Source organism: Gossypium hirsutum, chromosome A04, assembly GCF_007990345.1.
Source record: "Gossypium hirsutum isolate 1008001.06 chromosome A04, Gossypium_hirsutum_v2.1, whole genome shotgun sequence".
Lineage (NCBI taxonomy): Eukaryota > Viridiplantae > Streptophyta > Magnoliopsida > Malvales > Malvaceae > Gossypium > Gossypium hirsutum.
In genome coordinates this window covers 7130657-7154718 of record NC_053427.1, presented here as the reverse complement: position 1 = coordinate 7154718, position 24062 = coordinate 7130657, and the positions used below count along the sequence as shown (strand labels likewise).

Here is a 24062-nt window from a genome sequence, read left to right as displayed (position 1 = left end):
ATGTAATGCAAAGAGGATTAAATTTTAAAATTTTTAATTTCCGACATTAAGACGAGAGATAATCAATTACATGGCCTGACTCTCTTATTACATCCCCAATGGAGTTGCCAAGCTGTCGAAACCATTTTCAAATCGAGTTTTGGAAAATGGGAATCGATTTTAAAAAACGAAAACGGCAGTCGCCACCAATCTTTTTAGGTGTGATTGGATCACCTTTAAAACATTTTGTTTTAAAATCATTAGTTTTGGTCCACGAAATAAAAGAACGGGTTCAGGATTCGGTTACATACGAGGAAGGATTAGCACCCTCGTAACGCCCAAAAATTGGTACCTAATTGATTATCAAATGTCTTTAATGTCGAATGAAAAAAAATTAAGATGTAGTCCTCTTTAAAATATTTTAACTTTGAAAATTGGGATTCACTAGCGTCAAAGTATTGACATTAAGTTATCCCTTTTTTGAAATTCCTATCTCAAAACAGCAAAACGCTATATCCAATAAGTTAGGACATATTGCTTTGAAATTCCAAGATAGTGGCTTGCATTTAGAAAACCTCTAAAAAAACTTAGAAGGGTAATTAATTATTCGAATTCAACGAGAAAAGTGGCAACCCAATAAGTTAGGGCACTACTTTCTCGAAATTTCCAAACACCAAGCATTGCCTTATTTGCAAAAAATCTTATTTCGAGGTAATAAATGAATAAAACGAATAAAAAGATAATAATAACAAATAAGCTAGGAAATATTCGAGATTAAAAAAACTAGTAATAAATAAACAATCATTATGTAAGACTAAAGAATGATAGTATAGTGAAGATAATAATAATATTAATAGTAATAATACAAATAAAATTTTGGAATGATGTGTGAAATTATATATATGTATGTGAATATATAGATAAGTAAACAATATATATAGTGAGTGAAGAGTAAAAGGTAAAACAAATGTATGTAAAGAGTAATGGGTAAAAATATAATAATAGTGTAATAGTAGTAATAACGTAATAGTATTAGAAATATACGATATATAATATTGAAGGTAAATACATAATATATACATATTAGAAATAATCATAATATTAGAAACAAATATTAATAATACTACATAAATAGATATATAGTAGTAGCATATACATGATATAGTTAAAAAATATATAAAGTAAGATAATATGGGAAATAAAAAAAATATATAAACGATATAATATTAGGGCATATGCAAAACAATAAAAATACAATATTAAAAGATATATATAATGTATACATAATATAATATTAAAATATTTACATGGTATATACATAATAATGTAAAAAATAAACTATTAGTAATATTATAAATATATACATATAGTAGTAATAATAATATAAAGGTATTTCATATAAACAGGTATGCACGTGAAAAAAAGAAAAGAGAAAAATAATAATTACAAAAGTATGAAATCAAAATAATATGTAGAAACGTGTTTATTCTAAAAAGAATAACTGAAACTTAATTGAGAGAAGAAACAAAATCTAAGAGATAACTTACAAGTAAAACAAATTATTGAAACAGAGCTTTGGGCTAAAATTAATTGCGTATAAATGTCCGAGATCTAAAATTAAAAATGCCCAAAATCTTAAAATACCGCGCAAAAGGGGCAAATTGAAATAGCACACAGACTGCAGGGCCAATTTGAAATAATATAAAACTTAAATATGGCCCGATTGAAGGCTAACATAAAGGAGGGGACCAATTGCGCAAATTACCCAATTAAAGGTAACATGCATGGTCCCAAGCAAAAAAGTTGATTCCACTCCCCCCATGCTACTTTGTTTTATTATTAATTAAAACTACTCCCCCATACTATTTTGTTTTATTATTAATTAAAACTATTCCCCATACTATTTTGTTTTCATTATTAATTAAAATCATTCCCCCATACTATTTTATTTTTATTATTAATTAAAACCATACTTTATTTTCTCTTTTTCTTTATCATAAAAAAAATCCTTTCTTTTTTAAGAAAAAAACAACAAAAAAAGAGTTAAAACACCACCTTACCATCCTACGTTCATTTTTCAAAATAAAGAGAAGGCTCTCAACTCTCTCAACCCTTCCCCTCCTCCGGTCATCGGACCGGCCATCAACCGTCACGCCGGTCACCGGCCACCGACGGCGGCGCCGCCGTCCACGGTGGGCGAAAAATCTTCCGAGGCCCTTTTTCGCTTCTCTTCTCGAGTAGAGCCCGGATTTGGGGTTAAAACAACCCAAAAACCTTCAAAAATTAATGAGAAACACCATAAAATTCAAGAATCCATTCGGATTCCGGCCACCAATCCTTGGCAGTGGCTTCCTCGGTCGTCCACAATGTTGGAAAAACGAACACCGGTAAGTTCCTTCCCTCTTTTCCTTTTTTTTTTATTTTTCAAGTTTTTTTTGTGTTGAAATATTTGTAAAATAGATAAAATGAACGAATAGAAAGAAGATCAAAAATAAAAATAAGGACAAACACCTTTTGAACTTGTTTTCTCCTTTTGATTTCTCCCGAAAATCTCTGTAATACAACCCCCCTTAATACAATCTCTTCTCTCCAAAAATCAATCGATTCTTCCTCAAAATACCATCGATCCCCCCTCTATAATCGGTTCTAGTATGGCTTTTATAGCCATTTACAAACTTTATTATATATATTTGCTATCTTTTCTTCTTCTTGTATGGCAGGCAAACGGTGGTGGAGGCATGTGCCACTTGGTAGTGGTTGGAAGTGGGTGGTTGAGGCTTGCGGCTAGGGTTTCTAATTTCTAAAAATAGGTTGTGGGCTAAGGTTTCTAAGCTTTTGGGCTTCTTTTAGGTTTTAATTTTTGGGTTGTAATTAGGTTGGTAGCTTTGTTTGTAAATGGACTTTTAATGGGCATTTTGATTTTTTTCTTTATTTTTTTTTCAAAATTTGGTTTATTTATTTTATGGCCCGGCAAAATATGGGTTCTACAATTATATTGAGAGGGTAAATTTTTAGGGTTTTGCACATGTTCGATCCACCGCCACCTCATCATTGTTGATACACGATATTAATGGGACTGGAGAAGGAGAGGGTTGTGTCCAGGAAGACCGATCCACCCATTTTATGACCAAGAATCAGTCAAGTAGACAAGCTCAAGATGAATGTTTAGCATATTCAGAATTTTGAGTCTAGAGGAGACCCTTATAATAATGTTGATACCTTTGAGCATTTATAGCTAAGTGAAAATTCTTACCCAGTTATGCTACTTGTTAGGCCTTGAGTGGCCTATTAGAGGGTTCAACTAGGTCCAAGTTGAAGTAGAGATATAAATTATTCTAAAATGATTTTTATATTAATAACATCGTCTCGATATAGTATAAAAAAATAAAGTTGGATTACATTAGCATGTTGTATATCTCATAACTTCATTCCTAGGTGGAATTGAGACAATCCATTGAAAAGTAAATAGAAGAAGATCATGATAGAATAATAGACTCAGTCAATGACCAATTGTTGACAACAAAGAGTAATAGAGTATATGTTAAATGTTAAAAGATCAAATAGCCCAATAGGGATAGTGCCAAGGCGGTAGGAAGAGGCCTTGGCCTCCTTAAAATGAAAAATTATCATTTTAGCCCCTTGAAGTGTAACGCCCCAGAACCCAGCCTAGAAGTTTAGATCAAATCCTGAAGGTCACATTGATTACCGAAGTGAATTGAAATTATTTTTAGTTTAACAAACTAGAAAACAAGACTGTATTTAAGTTACGTAAAAACTCCTACAAGAATTCGTACCACAGTATTCTAAATAGTACTCACAATTCAAAACTGTTTATTTATAAACTTAGAATTTAAGAAAATACTTTTATAGCCTGTTCTAAAATGTGGCTGTCTGAGACCTTCGGCATACCGAGTCTAGCTTTAGAAGACGAAAATACCTAAAAAGGGAAAACTAAAGGGGGTGAGCTAGCCTAGCTCAATCTGAGTTCGAAATGTAACAAATGATAGAGTTACAAAACAGAATTCCAAATAACAGTTCAAAAGCGAAAATAAAATCAAGGGCAGCTTTTCAAAGCAGATACTTAATTATACAAGAACTCAATCGGTGTACGAAACAACCCATTTTAACAAACAATTAAAAAGCAGGATGTATTACGAAGTTATCATTTATTACACACAGGTAAAGAACACATCAAGCACACAACGTTTACGCAATTAATCATGTAATCCTACGGACAGATCAAATGTGATATGTATGCACATACAGAAGAATAATCACACCCATCCAGCCAAACACCTCTCCATCCCCCATTCACACCACGAGTGAGCTACAAGAAGCTCAACCAACCATGCACACCACATAGGACCTCGAAATCTCATCCAACCCTACACACCATGCATGTGGAACTAAGCCACATAAATACAGTTTGCAGCTGAGCTGCAAGAACTATCGTACTGTGCGGTAAACTGCTATACAGACGTGTTGCAGTTAAAATTTCCAAATCAAATCAAACTTCCTTCTCTTCATATCCCAACCCAAACATTTATGCAAATGCATGTATACGAACAATCTCACAGAAATGGTAAACACATCGCAGACAGTTAGACGAAATCAGAAATGCACATACTCAATTAATAAGATACAGAATCTTTTATTGCATAGCATCCATTAGCTCACAACAAATCAATCAATTTAAGCTATGATTATGAATTACGCACAAATCTAGGCCGAAACAAGGTCCTGACCACCTTTACTAAGACTTAGCTAAAGGTCGGGACACAGAGAAACATTATCGGATCAAAAACAAATACAGTGTAAAAATTTGCGAGATAGGGCCACACAGCCGTGTGGGGGTCAACACGCCCATGTAGAGGGGCACACGCCCATGCGAAAGGAGGTACACTGCCATGTGACTAAGGCACACGCCCGTGTGACCTAGGGACATGGTCGTGTGATCCGACCATGTAATTCTCTGTCCAAAATGGCTAAAATCAAGGTACGGGGCAAACATGACTGTGTGAGGGTCTCACACACTCGTGTGCTCACCAGACACGGCCGTGTGTCCAAAACACGCGCCCGTATGGGATAAGAACAAATCCCTAAATGCATACGCCTGTGTGCTCACGTGACACGACCGTGTAGAAGTTTACTAAAATATCTAAATTCAGCTACAAGGCCATGTGGTCAGGCCGTGTGGCGCCAAAAGTTGCCCAAAAACTCTATTTCCCAACTGCACACAGCTATGTGAACCACCCGTGTATGGCACATGCCTGTGTGGCCACTCGTATGGTCACAAAACCAAACCTGAACAGGCTGCAGAGCGTGCATTTGCTACCAAAATAGTTCCCAAACCCTTGGTTACTCAGTAAGATACCAAATTATACCGAAAACATACGATTCAATGCTAATTTTTAACAATTTTAGTTCACACAAAATTTGCCAAATTTCACAGAATCAAATCGGCAATTCAACATCGAAATTACAGAGTTTTCGAACATACATAATATGTCGAATTTCCCAGAATCAACACAGAATTTCAAAAATGAAAAAGAAGAGTTCCGAACCCATACCTGATTTGTGAGATAAGCACCAAACTCCACCAATGAACCACACGATTGAAGATGAATATGGTGCAGAACAAAATGACGGAGCAAGAACACTCAAGAAAAAAAAAACTAACCTGAGAAGAGAGGGAGAGAAGAAAGAAAAAAAACGAGGAGAGAGATTTTTTGGAAAAAAACAAACGTGAAAAGTCTTTAGTTTTCTAAAATTAAATTAAAATAACAATTAAAAATGAATAATTGACTTTTGAAAAGCAAAATAAAACCTCACTAAAAGTTCACTAACACTCCACCAACCACCAGACTAGCAAGCTCATTCTGACATTAAAATGCGAAATGAAACTCAAATGAACCATCTAGCTACTGACCTTATCACAAAGCTCAAATCTTTTAACCCTAAAAACTGAAGTGTTATATGAAGTTTTTAAAATTATAAATTAGTTTAATGGTAAAAATACATTTTGGCCCTCCAAAGATGAAAAAATTCTAGTTTAAACCCTTTACCTTTCTAAAATAAAAAGCATATACAAAGATAAATTTGTAATTTGAGTCATTTAAAATTTTGTAATTTAATTGGCCTCGCAAAGATAAAACTTTTGGCCTTGTCCCCGTAACTCAACAATTTGAAATACTAGAGAAATTAGATAAAATTGCATATGAAATTTATTTTTCTTGTTATTTAATTATATTATCAACTGCCATCTTGGAATAACTTATTGTACATGATTATTTTATTTTAATTTTTGTTACTCATTCAGACATTGTAATCTCATATGTAATTACACTTTATCAGCCAAATATGTCTAGAAAATTATAATTCTTTGTAATTACAAGAGGGTGCAATTACTACCGTAGTAATTACACTTTCATCCAATTAATCTATCATATCTAAACTGATACTAAATTTGGACTCTATATATGTTTTTTTATTATAAAATTTGAAGTTTATTTAACATAAAGTTTACAAAATAATATACTATTGTTGAAAGTGGTAAAGGATCATGATAATATTTGATTCAACATCACATCAAAATAAGTTTTTATATATATATTAAAATATTTTAAAAAATAAATATTTTAGAAAATTTATTTTTGAAGAATCAATTGTAATAGCCCAATTTTGGCCTGGGTATGAAAATAAATAAAACCAAATAAATAAACAATCCATTAATAGTCCATTATCAATGTCCAAATTATATAAACTTAAAACCCACTACCCAAACTTTTCAAAGGCCCAAATTAACCTTAAACCCAAGCAAACCCTAACCCAAATTGGCCCAAAATAAAAAAATATCAGAACCTTAATTTCTACTTACGCCGCAACTGGCCTCCAGCAGCCTCCAGCGCCTTCGTACGCAGTACACCTCCACGTAGCCAACACCGTACCTGCAAGAAAACAAAATGGACAACAGCAAAAAAAAGAACGAAAATAATTGTATTTTTCTTGTTTTTATTTTCGGCTATATAAAAGCCCAAGGGATCATTGTAATTTTTTTTCACGCACATAAAAAAAATCAATACGAACGCATACATACATTTGAAAAAATATTTAGAAAGATTAAAGGTGACTTGTTCATTCATCGATTTGTGGTTCTTATCTTCTTTATTTTTTGCTTTATTTTTGAGTTTATCTTACAAAGATATAAAAAGAAAAAGAAAAAGAAAAGTTTACTTACACCTTCGTTCGGTGTCGATGGTCGTTTGCTTCTCTGGTCTAAAGGCAAACGGATCCTTAGGGATCCGGTTAGAGCCGCGGTGGAGATGGAGGCATACTCGGCGCCGACGATGCTCCCAAGGGAGGTTGAGAGAGTTTTAGAAAAGTTTTAGGGTTTTTTTGAAGAAATAATCTGCTAAATGTTTTTTTAGGACTGGTTTTAGGTTTTTAAACATCTTTAAAATGGCGTCGCTTTAGGCCGTAAGTGTTGGTGGCGAAACGGCGTCATTTCATGGCCTTTGACCCGCGCTTGGACCCGACCCGCAGACTAGATCCGCTCGTTTCCTTGTTGATGGGGTATTTGCGCGTCAAGTCTTCCTGCATTAACTGTTCTTCTAAATCCAGTTTCCTTTTATTTTAATTTGTACCTTATATTTTGTTTCAGTGTTTAATTTGATCCCAATTGAAGTGTCGCGTTTTGGAGGGCGGGATTATTTTCCCATCTGGTCCCTCCATGTTATCCGCGTCTTTCAATGTAGTCCTCCCTTTTCCTTTTATTTCAGATTAGCCCCAAAAATTTTGTTTTAAGGTTTGATTTAGTTCTTTTTTTGTTATTTCTTACTATTTTATTATTAGATTAATTAATTTAATATATTATTACTACTATCACTTTTCTATTTATTTTTATTATTTAACTTTTCTTAAAAAAAATCATTTATGTTATTATATCTCCTCATGATCGTTATCTATATCCTTTTAACTAAATTATTCATTAATCTTTTTTTAGAAATTGTTTTAACATTTCATTTTGAACTACTTTACTAATTTTACATTGTTTTAGTTGCTATTTTTATATTTTCTTGTGTGTTTTTTATTTGTTTTATTATTAATTAATTTATTTTAAAATTCTCTTTTATGTATATTCTTTGTTTTAAAGATTTACGTGATATTTCTTTTAAATGCTCTCATACATTATTAATTTTTATTTACATTACACTAGTTCTTAAATTTATGTATATATTTATTTGAATTAAGGAATATTATTGTGTATATTACTTACTTTAATTTTCTTCTTTCAATATTTGTTTTAAAATTCATTTATACATTACTGCTTCGTATATTTTTTATTCTACTTATTTTATCTTTTTGATCTAGTCCAAACTTTCACGTTTATTACGTACTTATCTTAAAATTATATACATTAGTTAACTTTAAATTATTATGTGTATTATAATTTCAAATGTTTTATTTTTTTTTCACATTATTAATTTTAAACTCATTTATCATTGTTTCAAAACTTGTCACGTTTCGTTTGTATTTATTGGCTTTTTATTTCATTCAAAATTGATTCTTTGATTCATAAGTCGTTGGATGTTAACGTTAGTATTTGCATAATGTATGATGAGAACTTATTACTATTGCGTGTATCTTAATTTGCTCTTTTCTTATTTTCATATCATTGTAATTTATTTGTATAATATTTCATCTATGTATATATTCAATGTTTGTAACTTTGCTTTTTCACGTTATTCCATCGTGATTCAAACTTCAATGTTTTGATTGATATTGGTCGTCTCATTCTCATTTCAAGTAAATCAAGTAAAGGCATTTTGAGCCAGTTTTACAAATGTTTGTTTGAAAATCTCCCAAAACAAAGGCAATGTTTGATGTTTGAAAATTCGAGGAATCGTGTTCTGCCGTGTTGGGTTTCGATTTTCCGTTTGTCCAAAATAATCAAATATTCCTTTGAAATTTCATCCGTATTTTCTAAATTCTAAAACAAGGTAATGTTCAATGTTTGGAAATTCGAGCAATCGTGCCCTACCGTACTGGGTTTCGATTTTTCGTTGGACTAAATAATTGGGCATCCTTTTGTAATTTTCAACGTATGAGCTTTTGGAAGTTAAGAATTGATCGTGGTTTCGAAGGTATATATGACCGTGTCCTATCGTGTTGGATGTGATGTTGTATTCCTTTGAAACAAGAGAATTTTGACGACCAACTTGAGCCATTCGAATGTCTTAAAAGGAATTATATTTCAAAATATTTTTAAATCTTAGACATAAGGACAGTATTTAGTCAATTTGGTATCAATTTTGGGCGTATTAAGGGTGCTAATCATTCCTCATACGTAACCGGCTCCCGAATCTGTTTTCTCAAATTTACGTAGGCCAAAATTGATTTAAATAGAATAAAATGTTTTATTAGGTGATCCAATCACACCTAAACAAAAGGATTGGTGGTGACTCCACACTTTATTTTAAAAGTCAATCCCCATTTTTTCAAAAAAAAATGGTTTCGACATCTATATTTTAAAATAAATCAAGTTATTTTTTAGGGAAGAATAAGAAATTGTTTATTTATAGGGGAAATAAATTTTAGGGATCCTAAGAGGGGGAAATGTATAGAGTTCCATCCTTGAATGTGGGAAACAAATTTTAAGAAATCCTAAAAGGGGGAAATAGTTAGATTTGCATGCTTGAATGTCAAAACGTTACACGGGATCTCAAAGGTAAAAGTATTAGGAAGGTTGATGTGCCTAGGGCGGATTGCTTTTCGATTTCTTTATTGAAAAAACAAGTAAATTAATCCTTATTCATTTTAAAATGTGTAAATTAGTTTTTCCGTTAAATTTTATCGATTAAAAGATTACGTGGACATATTAGAAAATTATTGTTTATGTGTAAACTATAAAAATGGCCAATCCAACTATGCTTTTTATTTTATTTTGGTCATTCAACTATTAATTTTATTGATTCGATAACAACCAACAGGAACAGAAAGGAGGTGACAGCAAGAAAAGGAAGAAAAAAGATAGGTAGGGAAATGTACATAGCCGAAAAAAACAAAAAGAAGTAGCAAAAATTCACAAGCAATATTCGGCAGAAAGAGAAGAACAGTTGATAGAAAATTGAAAGGAAACAAAAGCTAAAGCAGAATTTTGGGAAAGGAACCAGTTTTGACACAACTACTGATCACTTCCCTTGATCCACTCCTCAAAACTCTCCTATCATCCCTCCACAAACTGTTCAATTCTCTTCATTATCCTCCTAAAAATTTGCCACAACATCCCCACACTCCTCAAACACTTAGAATTTCGGTCAAACTAAAACACTCACGGCACAAGCAGTAAAAATAAATCCCATTTACACAAGGAAGGATTCAAACTTTAGACCTCCTATTCCTTTGCTTCCTACTTAACCACCAAACTAGTAAGCCTATTCTGTTAGCATTTTACAAACAATCAAATATAAGCCTATTGAACCCAGTTAAGGCTTTATTCATCAAAATACCAAATTTTTCCCAAGTCTAGGCTTGAACTTGAGACCTCACACACACACCCAGAACAGTTAACCATTAAAGAAGATACATATTTGTGTCACGAATTCACAAAAACAAAAATTTTTTTTTTTTGCAGCGTTACAAGGTATTAATAGGAGTAGAGAAGAAGGGGTGGTGTCGAGGAAGGCCGGTTCACCCATTCTAGGACCAAGAATCAGTCAAGTAGAGGGGCTCAAGATGAATGTTTAGCATATTCTGAATTTTGAGTCTAGAGGAGACCCCCATAATAATGTTGATACCTTTTGGCATTTATAGCTAAGTAAAGATTCTTATCCGGTTATGCTACTTGTTAGGCCTTGAATGGCCTATTGGAGGGTCCAACTGGGTCCAAGTTGAAGTAGAGATATAACATTATTCTAAAAAATATTTTTACATTAACAACATCGTCTCTATATAGTACAAAAAATAAGGTTGGATTACATTAGCATGTTGTATATCTCATAACCTCATTCGTAGGTGGAATTGAAATAATCCATTGAAAATTAAATAGAAAAAGATCGTGATAATCTTAATGACACAGGTATGAATTCAAATTTAGATTACAATAAACTCAGTCAATGACCAATTGTTGATGACAAAAAGTAATAGAGTATATGTTAAATGTTAAAGATCAAATAACCCAAAAGGGATAATTCCAAGGGGGTAGGTAGAGGCCCTAACCCCCTTAAAACAAAAAATTATCGTTTTAGTCCCTTGAAGTTTTTAAAATTATAAGTTAGTTTAATGGTAAAAATACACTTTGGCCCTCCGAAGATGAAAAACTTTTAGTTTAAACCCTTTACCTTTAAAAAATAACAAGCATATATAAAGATAAAATTGTAATTTGACTAATTTAAAATTTTGTAAATGAAAAATAAAAGGGAGATACTCTCCTTTTTTTTTGTAGCCTTTTGGCGACATGGCCGAGCGGTTTAATTGGCCTCGCAAAGATAAAACTTTTGACTTTGTCCTTATAACTAGACAATTTGAAATACTAGAGAAATTAGATAAAATTGCATATGAAATTTATTTTTCTTGGTATTTAATCGTATTATCAACTACCTTCTAGGAATAACATATTGCATATGATTACTTTAGTAATTTAATTTTTTTTATTCATTTAGACATTGTAATCTCATATGTAATTACACTCTGTCACCCAAATATGTCTAGAGAATTATAATTTTTTGTAATTATAAGAGGGAGCAATTACTACCGTAGTAATTATACTTTCATCCAATCAATCTATCATATCTAAACAAATACTAAATTTGGACCATATATATGTTTTTTGATAAAATTTGAAGTTTACTTAACATAAAGTTTACAAAATAAAATACTATTGTTGAAAGTGGTAAAGGATCATGATAATATTTGATTCAACATCATATCAAAATAAGTTTATAACGTAATTGTTTTATATGTATTAATTAAAATATTTTAAAAATAAATATTTTAGAAGGTTACTTTTTGAAGTATATATATTTTAAAATAAATCAAGTTATTTTTTAAGGGAAGAATAAGAAATTTTTTATTTAAAGGGGAAATAAATTTTAGGTATCCTCATAAGGGGAAATTTTAAGAAATCCTAAAAGGGGGAAATAGTCGGATTTGCATACTTGAATGTGAGAACAATATATGGGATCTCAAAGGTATTAGGAAGGTTGATTTGCTTAGGGCGGATTGTTTTTCGATTTCTTTATTGAAAAAAATAAGTAAATTAATCCTTATTCATTTTAAAATATGTAAATTAGTTTTTCATTAAATTTTATCGATTAAAAGATTACGTGGACATATTAAAAAATTATTTTTTGTGTAAACTATAAAAATGGCCAATCCAACTATGCTTTTTATTTTATTTTGGTCATTCAACTATTAATTTTTTTGATTTAGTCACTAAACTTTTTAAAATTAAATATTTTAGTCACTCTAAACTAATGTGGGCTTTTTTTTATTGGTATAGTAACAAAATTAGCTCTCTAATGTTTACACATTTTATCAATTTGGTCCTAAATATAAAAAATTAAGCAATTTTATCCATCAAAATTTACAAAATTTGTCAATTTAATTGTAACTCTAAAAATTAAATATATATTTTTAAAAATCATTTTTAGTCTTGTACAACTCATCGGCTAACCCATGTGAGATATTAAAATGAGAAAAAGAGTACCCTCTTTCAAGTCACTTGCAAAAAAACTCTAAAAAGTTATAATAAAACACAAAAAAATTTAAGGTCCAAAAGAAAATAAAGACATTAAAAATATTATTTGTTTGAATAACAATGCAACCAATTATTCCAAATAAGTTCCAAATCAATTAGTTGATCTAATGTGAAGCCTAAGTGACTTGAAAATATAGGAAAGCAGGGCATAAGAATGATTTATTAAATATTCTCGTGTCGAGTATATATTATATAAATTATATCCATTTGAATTTGAGAAACAAAAGAATTAATCAAAATTCTGAGCCAATTGAAGCTTAAATGCTTAAAGCAATAAACAATCTCGTGGTTTATTTTTAGGCTAAACGTTTTGATAGCTCTTATAGGTTAAAGGTCTAGTTGTTTCACATTGCCATGGATTCAAACTTTTTTAGACTCTTCTAGGGTCCACCTTGAAGAGGTTTGGAGATCTAAGACATCGAGTGCAATGAAAAGAACAAGACAAAATGAACCAAACTTGGGAGTCATATTTGCTGCAATATTCAATTATTAATGGTGGATGCCACCAGAGCAGATTGTTGAAGCTAATAGCGATCAGGTGAATGGTTCTATCCGTTTTAGCTATGGTTTAGGGATATCAAGGAATAAAATATTTTTTCAGGCTATTTATGATCATAAGTTACATGGGTTGAAACATATTTGTTGAGGGGTCAACACCTTCGGGAGAAGATTTTGAAGTGTCGTCTGTCGGGTAGTCGATCAATCTCCTAACAACTAAAGGTATTGTCCCCGGTGAGGGTTTTGCCTTTCATACTCTTTCAAGAGACAATATTTAGTACATAGCGCATTATGGATGCTGATAAGCAGTATAAGCTTTAAGCAGGTGGTTTGAGTCTCCATACCCAATATGAGCTTTATAATTGTTCATATACCCTATACTAACACTTCTCCCTTGTGTTTTGTAAATCCAACACTTAAGACACTCCCAGCTCAGTAAACCAGGCACTCCCTTGAGCACCATCTAAGGTGTCCTTAACACTATCCCCCATGTTTTCTGCCGTCTCTATCCTAAACAACTTGAGAGGTATCCAAATGAAGCTACAATGGAGCAACTTTCTCATCACCACCTTAAAACAATACAAGAATTTTCATTAAAATAGAGAAATGAGATTATAAAGTACAAATAAATAAAAATGTTGACATTGTACACAATTTATGCCAATGGGGTTGAATAACATTCTTAACGTTTGGACGGTCATCCCACTTCAACAATTCCCACCATGCTGAAATTGATTCAAGCTTCAGAGAAGGTAGAGCATAAGCATATGGATATCCATTGCCAATAAAGGGAGCAAATGAAGGAATTCTAACTTACTACAGATGCTCTTCAGTACCCCACTTTTATTACAGATGCTCGTTAGTTCTAATAACTCTTGCAATACTAACTTTTCCAATTTAGGAAGATGGAATTTGATTAATCCATCACTTCCTTTTTCTTTATCTTCTGATGTTAGTCCTCCCAATATATCTGTTAGCTCACCGCAACCTCTCACTTTTATTAGTTGTAGATTTTAGAGGTTGGGAAGCAACCAATGTTGGAAGCAACATCTTCATAGTGAAGCAGTTGTGTAAATGAATTTTCTTAAAATAGGAAAAAGGTAGCAGACGGGGCCAATATTGATGTTGTTGCTTAACCAAATCCGTCAACTTTGATAAGGGCACTCAATTTCGACAAATTGTAAAGAAAAACACCTTAAGGCTCTGAAGTGGATGAGAGGAACAAGAGGAAAAAGAAACAACACATTCTATCCTATCGCAATGCTCAATTGTACAAACCTTCAAGTCACACTACAGGAAAATAGACTTTTAGTGGCGCTTTTTTTAGCCTTTAGCGGCGCTTTCTAAAACGCCGCAAAAAATGCTGCTATAGGTAACGCCACAAAAATTTGTGGCGTTTATTGGAAAAAACGCCGCTAAAGGTCAAGGCTTTTAGCGGCGTTTGTGAGAAAAGCGCCGTTAAAGGTCAAGGCTTTTAGCGGCGCTTTTTTTACAAACGCCGCTAATTTTGGCAGATTTGTAATATTTTTTTCACCAATATCCAGCCCTTCCTGCATTAAAATCCAACCAAATACAACAAATATAATATAAAATGTAGCCAAAACAGCAAATTTAACATAAAAAATACAACCAAAAACATTAATTCTAAATGATACTTCAAATTTAACTAAAGATATATGATATAATTAATAAATAAAGTATAATTTAAAATATTTTACAATAATTTTAAACGTGACAAAACTTAAAAACATTCTTACAATAAGAAAACTAATGTCTAAGACGGCGGCTTTTGCGATTGTTGAAACATATGCATCATCTGCTGAAGCTGTAGCTGGAGGTCATCGTACTTTTTGCTCTGTTCTGCTACCATCGCTCGTGCCTCTGCCTCTCTCGCTGCAGCTGCTGCCTCCCTCTCTGCTGCCTCCGCTCTAAGTTGTTGCTGGAGTTCTTCATATATTCGTTGAACCTCGACAATTTGCTCAACCGTGTTCGCTTGCATCTGAGCTATCTGGTCTCTTAACCTCTGAACTTCAGCTTGAGCTTGACTTCCGGAAGGCATGTATTGCTGGGAGCCGGATCCAAAATATTGGGTCGGGGTAACACCAGATCCTTGAAATCGAACCCGACCGTACCTTTCAGGACCCAAAACTTCAGTGATAATTCTGTTATCAATGTTCTCAAGATTAACAGAACTATCACTCAAAGCAATCGCTTCATATTCCGCCTTCTTCTCCTTTAGTTTCTCCTAAAAAATCAATTAAAGAGTTAGAAATGAAATATATAATAAAAAGAAATGCAACATAACTTAACATTTTTAAAACTACTAATGATGAATTGAATTAAACAATTATAATTAAAGATTATAAATATTTAGAATAAATCAAATATTATTAAATGAATATACCATAATTTCTCCAGCTTCGGATGTCATAGGAGATCCATCTTTCTTCCTATGCGTAATCTCAAAAAGCTGAAGGCGTCCAACTTTTTGTCCGGATTTGACTTCCTACAATATAGTAGTAAGAATATTATTTAATAATAGAAAGTTATTAATAAGAATATTATTTAATAATAGAAAGTTATTAATATTTGAAAGAATTAATAATTTCATAATACCTCGGCCTCAGCTACAGAAGCAAAACTTCTCGACCCTGCCGTGTGCGTGAATTTTTGTTTTTGCCTGCTGCTTGTTCCAACTCGCTCACGGTCCTACATAATAAAATTATTATTACGTATATAGTAAACACTATATATAAGAGTTTGGAAATACACAATACCTCTCCTTTCTTTGAATTCCAAAATCTAACCGCATCTTCCCATTGATACCTCAGCATTCCTGGCGGAACATTTCTCAGTTTTTCCTCGAGGCTTATGTCTTTCTTAAAATATTGTTTCTTTAAAGTGCTTTTATTGTCTCTCCATCTTTTACCTAATGCCTTCTTGATATAATCATCGGAGACTTCTAAAGCAAATCTCTCCTAAAAAAACATAAGTTTAGAATGTAAATATAAATGAAACTTAAACCAAAGTATTATAAATTGCATTCACATTTTGTTACCTTAATATTAGCGAGAGCCTAGTTTTTGTTGCTATCAGGCATGTGATGCCATGATTCGTAGTTGATGGGCAACATATTTTCATTTCGTGCTAAAATGCCCAAATAGCCTGCTAAAAGTCGAGCTTCAGATCCAACAGGCTGACCATGAGTATTTCTACTTACTTTAACACACTCGACAGGATCTAAGTCGTATAAATCTCTAAGTAGCGTACGTCCTCGAACTCTGCGCGTCCCACCACTTTCAGCTGAAAAATGATATACTATTATTATATTAAAATTGACAAATAATTCAATAATAAAAGTCAACACATGTAAAATGAACATAATATTACTTTGAAATTATTCAGGCTCATCAAGTGTCTCCAGCACATTCGAAGATCCAACAACTGTCTGCTGTTCACTATTTCTTTCTTCCGAATTTGGAGTATTCTGGACAATACTTAAATCTCGTACTCTTCTTCTACGCATTTTTCCTGCAATACACATAAAATAATTAAAGTTTTAGTAACAAATTACAACAATAGTAGTACATATAAAATAGTTAAATTATATAACATGACAAAGATTAAAATTATAATATTACATATAATTAAAAAATTGTAAAATCTTACTACATCATTATTCGTAAATATCTTCATCCACATCATGTCGAACCCATTGATGTTGTGTATTAGTACTAGGGATATTTTCATCTAAGTTTTGTTCTGGAAAAGGTAATGTTTCTGATCTTTCGACGATGTCATCTCTACTTCCATTACCCATTTCAAACAAGTCTCTAGGGGTGTTCCGGAGTACAACATACCAACCCTCATCAGTTGGATCTTTCGAATAAAAAACTTGTTTCACTTGAGAGGAAAATACATATGGCTCGTCCATCAATTGTTGTCCAGTGTGAATCAAGCGAGAGAAATTCAACATTGTAAAACCAAATTGATCTTCTTTAATTCCTCGAGCAGTATTAACATCAGCCCAATCACACCGAAATAAGACAACTTTCCATCTGCCATAGTAATCCAACTCAATAATGTCGGTAATAAGTCCGTAATACTCCACATTACCCTCAACCGGATTACTGTCCCTAGCAATAGCATAACTCGTAATTGAAGAATTAACAACAACTCCACAATTTTGAGCTCTCCTCATTCTCTCACGATACTTTGTATGAAATCTGTATCCATTGATGAGGAAAGCACTATATCTTTTTATTATTCTGTTCGGACCTTGGAAAAGCCATTTAACTTCGTCATTGACGTCCTTTCCACTCCAAACCTATTGAATCGAAAGTAAATTGAATAATTAACTAAATTTCAGGATTATATGTAACTTACTAACTTTAGTTACATACCGTTTGACTTAACCATTCATGAAAAGATTCTGTGAATAACTTATTAATCTCTCGATGTTGCAATCTTCGAGAGCGTGCACAAGATCTCAAAATTTGTTTGTACTCACTATGTTAAAAACAAGTGTATTTGGTTAAAAGATAAACAAATCAAAACGACAAATATGTGAGGAAATTTTAGAACTTACTTGCGTAACGGTTCAACCAAATCATGGTGAAAAAGTACATATCGATGTGCTTGTATCCACGATATATCATCTAATTCTGCAATTTCAACTTTTCCGATTGGTTCTCCATAACTTTGGAATAAATAAGTTTCGGCCAAGTTATGATCATTGAGCCTAGCATTTCTATTTGTTCTATTCAATCGTGTTTCAACATCTTTTAAATATCTAGAACAGAATGCCATGCACTCCTCTGCCAAGTAGCCTTTAGCAATTGATCCTTCTGGATAACGCTTATTGCGACAATAAGATTTCAATTTGCTTAGGAACCTAAACACGATATACAATATTTATCAAAAGTTGTAACTAAATGTATAGACGCAAATAAATAAATACTTGACAAATAAATTAGCACCTTTCTATTTGATACATCCATCGATAAAAAACCGGTCCACCAAGTATTGCTTCGTGAGGGAGATGGATTACCAAGTGCACCATAATAGTGAAGAAGGAAGGTGGAAAGATCTTCTCCAAATTGCATAAAGTCAAAGCAGCTCGATCCTGTACTTTCTTAAGTTCTTCAACATCCAAAACTTTGCCACAAATAGCTTTCATTATATTGGATAGTTCAATTATACAGGACGTCACATTTTTTGACATGCAGCACCGTAAAGCAACTGGGAGTAAATCTTGCATCAAGATGTGGTAATCATGTGATTTTAATGAATATAATCTTCGATCTTTAAGACTCACACATCGAGATATATTTGACGCATACGCATCTGGGACCTTTATATCCTTCAACACCATACAAAACACCTCTTTCTCTTCCTTTGACATTGAAAAAATAGAATGCGGCAACCGATATTTCCCATTCGGAAGTACCTGAGGATGAAGATCACGCCAAATTCTCATGTCAACTAAATCAAGTCGACTCTGAAGATTGTCTTTTGATTTTCCATCGACATTCAAAATTGTCCCAATTATGTTCTCACAGACATTCTTCTCAATATGCATGACATCAAGATTGTGACGTAAAATATTATGCTCCTAATAAGGTAACTCAAAAAAAGTACTTCTTTTTTTCCACAAGTCTGCCTCAGTAGGATCATCCTCTTCGTCAGATTCATCATCAGATTCATCCCTCGATATTCTCTTTGATTTCGTGTTAGGTGGTTGATTCATCTTCCCATAACTAAAGTTGATATCTTTTAACATAAACAAGATTTCAGATCCAATGGTCTGCTGAGGAGCTCCTCTGTACTCTTCAGTACCGTCAAATAGAGTCCTCAGAAATCTAAATTTATGATTTCCATTTAACCACCGACGATGGCCCATGTAAGAGAACTTCTTCCCATTGTACAACCACTTCGAACAAGTTTGCACAGCACAACAAGGACAAGCATAACGTCCTTTAGTACTCCAACCCGATAAATTAGCATAAGCCGGGAAATCATTAATTGTCCACAATAAAGCTGTACGTAAATAAAAGTTCTCTTTTCTTAATACATCATATGTCTCAACACCCGACCATAAATGTTTTAACTCTTCAATAAGTGGCTGCAAATAGATGTCAATATTATTTCCGGGACCTTTCTCTCCAGGAATAATCATTGATAAAATATACGAAGATTGCTTCATGCAAATCCATGGAGGCAAATTGTAAGGAACAAGCACCATAGGCCAAGTACTGTACGAAGTACTCATGATTTTAAATGGATTAAAGCCGTCAGCTGCTAGCCCAAGCCTCACATTTCGAGGATCGCTTGCAAAGCTTGAAAATTTCAAGTCAAATGATTTCCAAGCTAAAGAATCCGCAGGATGTCTTAATAATCCATCATCGGTCCGTTGATCATTATGCCACCTCATAGATTCGGCCGTCTTTGACGACATGAAAAGCCTTTGAAGTCTTGGTATTAGGGGAAAGTATCGCAAAACCTTGACTGGCTTCTTTCTTAACTGTGCCCCACCTTCATCCGTATTCACATCTTCTGTATTCCCATTCATCCAACGAGACTTGCCGCAAACATTACAACACTGTTGGTTCTTCTGATCACCCCAGTACAACATGCAGTCATTTGGGCAACTCTGAATTTTATCGTACCCAAGGCCCAAATCTTTTATTAGTCTCTTCATATCTTGACAAGATTCGGGGATTTTTGCAAAAGGAAACATCTCTCTCAGAAACTGTAGCAGCATTGTAAAAGAATTTCCAGTCCACCCTCCCAAACATTTTAAGTGAAATAAACGAATACAGAAAGACAATTTCGAATATTTTGATCCCTCGTAAAGTTCTTCGTTCATTTCATTAAGTAAATTGTAGAACTTCGCCGCTTCTTTATTTGGCTCCTCATAAGGTGCACTTGTTCTCGTTTCACCAAAAACATTTCCACCAATATTACAATCATTGGATGCAATAAAGTCAGGTGGAAACGATTGCTCACCATGACTGTGCATATTAAATGCATCCCGCAACATACCTTCTATGTCATCTTGTCTAACATACTGATGGTAATCAGTATCAGGATAAGTCGGATTAATCGTTGAAGAAGTTCCACTAGATGTACACTCTCCATGGAAAATCCATTTTTTATACCCTCGAATAAAGCCATCAACAATTAGATGTTCGTAGACAACTTCACGAGTATGCCAATTGATGTTGCCACACTTCTTACACGGGCAAAGAATCATATTCTCTTGGCTTGCATTTTGAAATGCAAAATTCAGAAAAGTTTGTACTCCATTTCGATAGGCGTTGCTTACCCTTGACAATTTCATCCAACTCCTATCCATTTCGTAGTTCTTGAATTCTAAAGTTGACAATAAATTACACAGGGAAGCTGTTTATTATGTAAGTCTTGATATGATATATTTTTATGTTTTATGTAAGTGATGTAGATTATGTAAGTTATGAAATATGAACTTTAAACTATATGCTTTTAAAGAAATTATTAGATTACACTACATGTATTAGTTAAGTTATGTAAGTTGTTATGTACGTTATGTGAGTTATGTAAATTATGTAAGTTATGTAAATTATGTAAGTTGTTATGTAAATTATGTAAGTTATATGAGTTATGAAAGTTATGTAATTTATTGAAGTAATGAACAATATTAATACTATTTTGATAAAAATTAGTTATAACTTTTAAAGACATTTAAAATTATTAAATATTAAAATCAAACATTATTAATATAAAAAAATAGTAATTTGAATATAGTAATTTTTTAAGATTCATCATACGTGGCGTTGTTACACCTAGGGAGGATCCATTATATCTTACAGCTCGATATAAGGCAACCCGTCAGGTTTCCAGCCTATATACTTTGAATCTTTAAAATATTTAAAATAATGTTGGAGAGAAGGTCAGCTATTGTTTTAATTGCTTATAAATGCAGTTACTATAATAAAGTAATATTTTATAGACTAAGGCTCCACAATGATCACCATCAATTATATAATTATTCAATGCTCCGCAAATTATAACACAAAACAAACAACAGTATAAATCATACCAAGTATGGAGAGAGACCCACCTTAGCAGATATTTCCAAATTTGTCCTCCATATAAAACATTACTAACTTATACAATGCTCAAACTTAACACATTATATAATTATTCAATTATATTACATTCATACAATTATATTAATTCAATATAACAAAAAAATGTATGTATTTATTTCTTTTAAACATGTACAATTGAAAGAAATCAAAGTTTTATACATACATATGAACCGCAATTTAAGTTTCATTTATATAATAACACCAAATGAAAATTTATGTATCAAATTAAAAGTTTGATCAATATTTATGTATAAATTTAATAATTATTCCTATAAATATTAAAATATTCACTTATTCATATAATTAACACATTTTCAAAAAGATTTTATTGAGGTGAACTGAAACGGGATTAGCACAGATCAGAAAAAAAGAAGAGACCAAGAATTTACTTAATGAAACTTACTTTGCCAAATTTGATCAGCTGAGGTACAATCTTGAGCACAGTGGACGACGGGATAGCAAATCCTACACCAGCTGATGTACCTGAAATGCAAATAATGAAATCAGAATGCACTATTTTACTTGGACTCAGGTGTGACAGTATGGATATATGTCTGACACAAGTCTGTTAAATTTGTTCTAAGTTTTTCCATATATTTGGACGATCATCATCCCCAGAGCACTGTCTGGATACATGTTAAACACAAGTGCCGCACATTGGTACTTCATGAAAAATGAAATGTCAGAGCAAACATAAGAAGGCATTACATAGGCATTACATGAATAATATTTTTCTCTTATATATATAACTAATTATGCAATTCTTCACCAATGAGACAACCTTTCACATAAAATCTACATTTTATTCAACCTTTATATTTTATTTTATATATATATAATAATTAAAAAAAGGAATTGAATAAGTAAAAGGGTTTAATTTCTATAAAAAAAAGATTTGAAGGACTAAACTTGAAAGAATACAGGGACAAGATAAAATTAAACCATTTCATAAATGGTAAACTAGTAATTCCGGATTTCACAAGGTAGGCCCTATGTGATCGTTTTTGAAATCACAGGAGTTTATTGGGCCAAAGAGGTCCATTCTGGAGACAAAAGCAATAATGAAATTGCGAAACATATAATATAATCACTTTAACAAATAACCACCACACACTTTAAATTGGAAATGTATTAAATCGTAGGCCCTTCGATGGATCCATGCATTTACCAATACTTATTCATACTAGATTGCTAATCCTAGAAGCAAAAATGCATGATTCAGTTTCTAGAGATGTTGAATCTTTCATCATAAACATTAAAAACATAAAAGGAAAAACATGTTGAAAGAAACATAAATGTTAGGGAAGACAATGTTTACCTTGATTGAATTGGAAATGTTTTCTTCAGGGTTTATTTGGAGATGCTTGGGATTGATCTCTAATAATGTCAGAGACTTCCCTACTCATTGCATTTGAAGAACAGAAGTCTGTTTTTGGTCGACAAAACAATCAAATGAGTTCTAAAAATAAACAACATTTAATGATTGTTATAATATTAATTATATTTGCTAATAACAGGTAGGAATAAACAAATAAACTGATAAAAAAATAGAAGCTACAAGAATTACTAAAAATAAAGCTACATCAACAATGGTATCATGAGAATGAAAATTAAAAACAAAATTCAGTTTCTTTTTTTAAACCACACGTTGAAAGAAAGTGAACTTTTAAATAGTAAAGCAATTTCTAATTTAGAGTTCTAGGGTGATTCAATCTTTCTTATTGATACTGCTAGTGCTGAAGCATTGCAGAGATGTTATAACTTAAAAATCCCGTGCCAAACTTCCCGAATACCCATTTCCTCTGTTGGAACTTGAGAATTGAGTCTTTGGTTTTGGACTCCGAAGGTCTCAGATTCCAATATTTGAAAATGGAAAAGGGTGACATCGCATGACTCCATTGATTCTTCATATAATGAAAAACTTAATTCTAGTATGCATGAGGCTAAAGTTTCTGGAGTCAATAAAATTTTCATAGTATCGCAGAGCTTATGCTGTTCGAGAATTGATTGAAGTCATAAAATTTGTCTTCTTTTTCTAGAAAATTGTAGTTTAATGTGTATTATTTTCATCATGTTACAACGATTCGGTGTTAGGAATGCAGGTTCAATGAAGAAAATTTCAAACTGAAAATCATGCATTGCTCTTCTAGAAGGCAAACAAGTATGAGTAAAGAAAATGAACCTATTGAAAGTATTGAAGAGCCTACAGGAAGAATTACTCGAGCACGGGCTAAAGCACAGAGGGGAGCAGAAGGAATGTGCTCTTCAAAACCATCCTTCAAGCAGGACCAAAAATGTGTTCTTCGTATGAACTCCAAACGTGTATCATCGGATGAGAACAGGACTTGTGTGGCTGCCACTGTTGGCCTTCAGCCTAAAAGAAGGGCAGTGCTTAAAGATGTAACAAATGTCAGTGCTAATGGTATGCAGATCGACTGCTTAAATGTAACCGAAATTCAGGTGAGGACATCTTCTGATTTAGTCCTGAAGTTCAGTCTGCAAATTTCGTATGCACCAAATAGTAAATACAAATAACATTTATCATGAGCAGGAAAAACAAACTAAGTTAAAAAGTATAACCTGTCTATGAAAATGAGACGCTAGATTTACAGCAAATGGGTACTGAAATTTACTGACTAATTCCGAAAGCGGAGAGCGACGGCGAAGGGACGCAGAAGAGACGACGGTGAAGGGAC

General features: G+C 32.6%; 2 long non-coding RNA genes across 3 annotated transcripts; both read right to left on the bottom strand.

The window, feature by feature from the left end:
* Positions 1-15849: 15849 nt before the first annotated feature.
* Positions 15850-16362, bottom strand: LOC107949336 (uncharacterized). Its single transcript, XR_001697710.2, has 3 exons — positions 16293-16362; positions 16012-16212; positions 15850-15943 (listed from the first exon to the last, which is right to left on the bottom strand). It is a non-coding gene; the product is annotated as an uncharacterized lncRNA (long non-coding RNA).
* A 95-nt stretch (positions 16363-16457) lies between these two features.
* Positions 16458-23619, bottom strand: LOC121227899 (uncharacterized). 2 transcript variants are annotated; one of them, XR_005925423.1, is made up of 4 exons: positions 23549-23619; positions 21770-21840; positions 16625-16765; positions 16458-16537 (listed from the first exon to the last, which is right to left on the bottom strand). It is a non-coding gene; the product is annotated as an uncharacterized lncRNA (long non-coding RNA). The 2 variants fall into 2 exon arrangements; XR_005925424.1 differs by lacking the exons at positions 21770-21840; positions 23549-23619 and adding an exon at positions 16904-16929 and having other exon boundaries at positions 16459-16537.
* Between the last annotated feature and the right edge of the window lie 443 nt (positions 23620-24062).